Source organism: Ciconia boyciana, chromosome 21, assembly GCF_034638445.1.
Source record: "Ciconia boyciana chromosome 21, ASM3463844v1, whole genome shotgun sequence".
Classification (NCBI taxonomy): Eukaryota; Metazoa; Chordata; class Aves; order Ciconiiformes; family Ciconiidae; genus Ciconia; species Ciconia boyciana.
Genome location: NC_132954.1, coordinates 3,588,039 through 3,594,038, shown reverse-complemented (window position 1 = coordinate 3,594,038; position 6,000 = coordinate 3,588,039). Strand labels below are relative to the sequence as shown.

Sequence of the window (6,000 nt, the reverse complement as noted above, 5' to 3'; positions counted from 1 at the left end):
CAAACCCCCATGACCCCTGTCACCCTGTAACCCCAAAGCCTCCCTCCACCCCCCCCCAGCACCCTAGCACCTCCCACCCCAAATTCCCACGGCTTCCCTCACCCCCACCCCCAGCACCCCAGCACAACCCCCCAAACCCCACGGCCCCCCGACCCCCCTTCGCGTCCCTCCCACTGCCCCGTTCCGCGGCGAGGGGGCGTGTCCTACCGCGGGAGGCGTGGCATGCCGTGAGGGGGCGTGGCCTCCCGGCGAGTGGACTACAACTCCCGGCATGCTCCGCGCGCCCCTTTCCCCCGAGGCTTCCGGCGGGGCCGGCCCGGGAGCGGCGGAGGGAGCCGGCGGCCGCGGGCAGCAGGTGAGGGCGGGCGGCCCGGGGGAGCCCCGCCGGGGGGTGGCCAGGCTCGGCCCGGCCCCTCTCCTCTCCCTTCCCCGGCGGCAGCGCTCCGGGTGGGGGGCGGTGTGTGAGCGAGGGGCTGTGAGGGGTGGCGGGGGGTGAGGGGGGCCTGTGTGGGGGTGCCGGGGGGGCCGGTGTGGGGTGAGCGCTGGGGGGTCCGTGAGGGGAAGCGGAGGGGGGGACGGGGGCCAAGGCTCACTTCGGGCCGGGCTCTGCCCGCCTGGCCCGGCGGGGACCCCCGGAGCTCCCCGGCGGCTGGGGGCTGGGGCTCTGCCCGCTGGGCTGGCTCTGCAGGCGGGCCGGGCCGGGCCTCCCGCGGCCGGGGGCTTCCTCGGCGGGGAAACTCCTCCGGAGCCGGCTCGCAGGTCAAACTCATGCTCGAAACCTGCTTTAAAACAACACAGGCGGCAGCGCACTTGGGTGCACTGCTGTCCTCTGAAGGGCTTGGGCTGTGACTGAAAGTAAAACCTGGTTTTTAATCTCCGTCCCGTTGCTTTCTGTGAGAGCGCTTTCACCTTTCTTTAAGCTCTTTCTGAGGCAGCCCCTTTGGTATTTCTTTGTTTGATCTGTTCTGTCTTAATGTTGGCTGAAATTTGAAACGTCCCTGCTGTGCTTCCTCGTTTAATTGTTCTTTCTTTCTGTTTGCGTGCAGATGAATTATTTACCGCTTTGCCTTGCACTGGGTTGTGTTTGTCCAGGTGAAGGTAGGTGAGGGCTTGGTGCTCCTCTGGGGCTGAGGGTGCTGAAAAAAAAGTGTGTGATGTGAGAAGGTGCTTAATCGAGGCTGAAATGAATTAAAAGGCTCCTCTTCTCAAACGTGAGGATGTTTAAATGTTGCTTCCACAAGCCTAGAAAGAGAAGGGGGAATGCTTGTGATTGCTTCTCTAATGCGTAAAGAAGCCTTGAATTCTACAGGAGTGCGTTTTAAACTTGAAGCTTGCCTTTGAAAAATCCGAACATCAGCAAGTCCTGGGCAGAATCAGGTTTGCTCGCAAAGGAAGGGGAATGTCGAAGTTTTCTGTGGTCCATTCTTGGTGGGTAAAGGATCAGTTCAGCTGCATTACCTTGATGTGCTAGTGTTGTAGAAGTTGCACAGGAGTGTAATTAAATTCCTCTGCCTGCTGTGATGTCAGTATAAATGCCTGTTGCTCTTCAAACGTACTGTTTAAATGAATCCACGTTAGTTTTAAGAGTAGACAAGACTTAAAATTGTAACTTTACATAGTTTAAATTCCTTTTCAAATGAGAGTGCAAAAAAGAGGGAAATAAAGCCAAAATGAGGCTGCTTATGAGGGAACCTGGTTGGCACACTGTTATGCCAATTGAAGTTAATACCTTGGACGGTGATGGTAACAAACCCCTTTTCCCATTCAGAGTAGGTTTAAACTTGTTCTTCCCAACAGTGCTGGAAATGACTGCGCTGGTCTGTCCTAAATTCGTGTGGTTTCAAGTGTGTCAGCTTGTACTTTTCACAGGGCTGGCTTTGTGATCAGATAATACCTCACAGGGTGTTTTTGTAAGGAACGTTTCCTTTCTGGACTACCAAGCAATGGCTGGATGAGCTGTATCTGAGGCACAGAGCATCTTCAAGTCCTGGAAGATGGGGAGGGGGAGTCCCATTGGGAGTACGGGGCACTGCAGAGAGGCTGCCACAAACAAGGGGAATGTGATTGCATCCTTGTTTTCATGCCGCCGGATCAGTAATCTGTGATTATACAGCCTTCTACTTCATTCAATCACTGGTTAATTTGATTTCCAGTTTAATTTGATGACAGTTTTGAGAGCCAAATCACTTGTATTTAAACAAATGGCTTCTATTTTGATCAAATTTCATTGTGTTTGGCATGTGTTGGGGCATTATATGTATTAAAAATCGCTGACACTGCAGTTCCTGCAGGTCTATTAGTTGGTGATGAATATTCAGTTACGAGCTGTACAAAACCTGTGTCTGGCAGGGAGTGGGAGAGGGGGGGCTTAAAGCAAAACCCACGCAATGGTGGAAGTTGCACTGATACTAGCTTTTTGTCACTGGTCTGAGTGATGCCATGCACGAAGCAAGTTGCAGGTATCCTTGGGGTCATCTGGGTCACCTCAAAACATGTTCATTTTTCAGGCAAAACCAGAACTTTGGGCTCCAGGGAGTGCAAGGAAGCTGGTACGGCTGTTGTGGGCAAAGATGTTGTCTTGTTCCTGCTCCCATTAAAGGTGGGAGTGGAGTGTGTGTAGTGAAGAGATGCTCCATCTCATTCAGAATCAATTCCCTAATTTTTAGTTGGTATTTTCTGCATACAAGTGCCGGGTAGGTTTTTTGTGAGTGTGAGAATGCTTTTTTTTTTTTTGCCAGAGGGTTTGGAGCCCATGGAAAACTAATGGATGTACAACTGCGGCAGCGTTAGGCCTCGGCTTTGTGTCAAGGGGAAAAAAAGCCCTTTCAGTGATCTATTTTTATCATTTAATTAGTAGCTCTTGCTGACTTGTCAATGCTGTGGTGATAACTATTTCCAGTTCTTTTCTGCACTGTGGGGTCACGCGTTAGTCAGGCAGTGAAGGCACCAGCCAGCAGTCATACCCTCGGCTGGCTCTGGCTGGGGGTTTTTAACTCCTTCCAGACTGTGCCCCCAAATCCAAGGGCAGATTCCAGGTGAGGAGTCAGTGTATAGAATCATAGAATTTTGTCAGTCTTCAGCTGAGGGTCTCAAAGTGCTTTCCAAATGGTGACTGTCCTTAGTTTTTCTCTGCCCTGGAGGACTTTTTGTATCTCATAAGGAACTGAGGTGTGGAGGTTGGTGTGATTTGCCGATGGCTGGGTGTGATTTGCCGATGGCTGGGTGTGATTTGCCGATGGCTGGGTGTGATTTGCCGATGGCTGGATGACAGGCTTGGGATCATAAGCCAATTCTGCAGATTTCCCGATTCTGGTTCTTATCTGCTGTTTTTGAATGACTCGGGTCAATCTTTCGGGGTTGGAAGGTGACCATGCAAAACCTCTAGCGATGACTAATTCCGCATTGGTATTTATGCTCCTTGCAAATGAGGAATTGCTGTTTTCCTGATTTCTAAATGACGAAGCTGTTAATCTACACATACTCTTGTGTTGCTGGTTCTATTGCTTGTGGTGTCGACTTGTTTTTGATTATCAGCTGTGCTGAGATATGGAGGTGAGAGGCAGCTTTCGACCCCAGCTACAGCCCGGTTGTCACACTGTTTGAATTTCTTTGTTTACTGATGACTGTATGCTCTTTCCACATTGCACTGGGGAAGGGATGGGGGAGGGAGGGCTAATTATCTCGAGAGAGGCTTTTTAATGCTATTAGCCAAAGGAACAGGCTTCATCTCGTAACTGAATGAATTGTGTGAAATAACATGAAGCACCGGTCGCAAAGATATGAAAATTGAGAGCAGTCCAAATGATTTCTCTCTGCTGAATCCTGGAAATAGATTTTTTTTATTTTTTTTTTTCCCCCCAAGCCGTTGGCTAGCAGCAGCAAAGGGAGGAGGGGGGAATGGGTAAACAGTCTGTTAACTTTATTCTTTTGTGTTTGTGCTTTTGGCATGCTGATTACAAAACACGGTTAAGAATTGCTTACCTACCAGCTGCACAGCTAAGTTCAGAAGTCATGATGGGCAATGCATTATCACGAACTAATTAACCATGTCTGCTGAATGTCATGGGGCAAAATAAGGTGCATACTGATGAGGTCGGTTTGCGCAAGTCTGGCACTTCTCTAGCTCCTGCACTAAGGTCCTAGTCTATTCCAGCTGCGTGCCTTTTGAAACAGATTTGGTAAAGATCATTGGACTTTGGTAAAGTCTAACGGCACTTAAACTAGAGGGTTTGAACCTTTTCACTTTGCCAGCTCCGGCTTCCACTCAAAGTATGAACCTCTTTGCAGACAAGCGAGGTACTGGCAGCCAGGTTTTCCTTTAGTTAACCAGTCCACAAACGTGAACCCCTTAATTAGAGCTGTGTTGCCATAGACTTAGTTGTCTGAAATCCATCAAGATTAATCCCCACCATTGACTTTAAACCGGAGGCAGCCCCTTACAGGCTTCCTTCATTGCCTTACACTTGTCTGCGGGAGGGGTGAATCTCTGAACGTGCCTCCTTTTCTCCCCTGAAGACAGTTGGCTTTTAAGGGTGCAAGCAAGAAAAATTTGGCCTGAGTCCTACTGAGAAGCCTTGATTTGTAAACTTGGATCAAAGTCCGAGAGGCATTGTCTTGTTTGGTGTTTGCACAGTGTTTAGCACCGGGGCATGCTCAGGGATCTCAGTGTTACAAACACCACGTTGCAGAGGGTGTCTTAGCAAAAAAAGAGGTTATTGCTAGACGTGGCCTTCACGTAGGGGGTTAGGATCGCAAGCCATGTCTCAATGGGTTTGCGGAGACTGGGCTCATGGAGGTGAAGTTTCCAGAGGTGCTTATGGATGGGGGAAAAGCCAAAGGTCGTCGCCTTTGGAGAATTTGAGCTTTGAACAAAGCATGTAACTGTCTAAGCCAATTTTAAGGGGACTTTGGCATTTGCTGTACTCGCATGCCTTTGTGAAGCTTGTGTTCTCTTGTCTAATTCTTCTCTCCTACTTAAAGTCAAATCAGTAATGTTTGTCACCGACTAAATTCGCTGGTATAGATCTGGGGTAATTGGCTGTTCTAGCAGTGCCTGCTGGAAGTGTGATTTCTATCAATATTATTTCTGCCTTGGCAAGAGCTCCCCTGCAGACGCATAAAAGTGCTGCTGGTGGTATGTTATTGATTACTCTCATCTCCAGAGCTGTCTAAAAAGTTTTTGCAGGTTTGGTGTACTGCCAAGATCCGCAGGAAGCGGGTTTGCAGGTACAGCTATTACCAGGGAGCCTTTGTGTCCTTGTGCAGAAGAGACTTCAGCGGGTTTACGCAGGGATAGAAGCAGGGCTAAGAGGGTTTGGGCTGGTGTTTGCTGGCTGAACAGGCTGCCTCAGGTTCTCTGGGAATGCATTTTTAAAGCTGCTCTGCTGCAATATTGATAGTGGAAATCTGGATGGACCACAGAATTTCAGTTACTGATTTGTGCTCCTGTAGGGAGTGACCTTGTGCTGCCTAGGTTATCTTTATCAGCTAGGACCTAGAAGGAGGAGGATAATAATTACTGAAATAAGTGATAGGCTGATTTGTGCTAGCAAGGTTGGTCTTTTATTGTTGGGGATGTTAAGTCTAGCCTGTCTCTTGCAAACCAGGTGTAATTTACTGCTAGGTGGGAAACGGCAGAAGTGGGAAAAGGGCTGTGAAGTCCATTCGGGTTTGTTCCTCTGTAAAGGTTGTTCGCGTGATGCCAAAAAGAGAGAACAAATAATTAGAAGCAAAGTCTTTTTCATTTACTTAAATTTTTTGATTAGTAGCTGGTGAGAAGTGGCACATTCCCTGTAGGGCCACTGAAACTGCATCTACCTTGTGCTGGGAGTTAAATTAGATGAAGTTAGGAGCAGGATATAAGCACTGTATCCTGCTCTTCCTGGCTGTGGATCAGGGCCAGAGGTGAGCAAGGTCATAGAATTTTTCATCTTGTACTTCCAAATCAATTTTTAACATACAGTCCCACAATTATTGACAGAAAAAACTGAGATTGCAGGC

General features: G+C 48.9%; 1 protein-coding gene across 5 annotated transcripts in view; it reads left to right on the top strand.

The window, feature by feature from the left end:
- The first annotated feature begins 283 nt into the window (after positions 1-283).
- Positions 284-6,000, top strand: part of PHACTR4 (phosphatase and actin regulator 4) — a 68,043-nt gene continuing 62,326 nt past the window's right edge. The window contains exons 1-2 of one of the 5 annotated variants that reach the window (XM_072884919.1): positions 294-355; positions 1,047-1,098. The gene's annotated coding sequence lies outside the window, so the exon portion shown is untranslated. Of the gene's footprint in view, positions 356-1,046; positions 1,099-6,000 lie in introns of those variants that run through there. The other 4 variants (XM_072884922.1, XM_072884921.1, XM_072884927.1 and 1 more) reach the window with 4 other exon arrangements.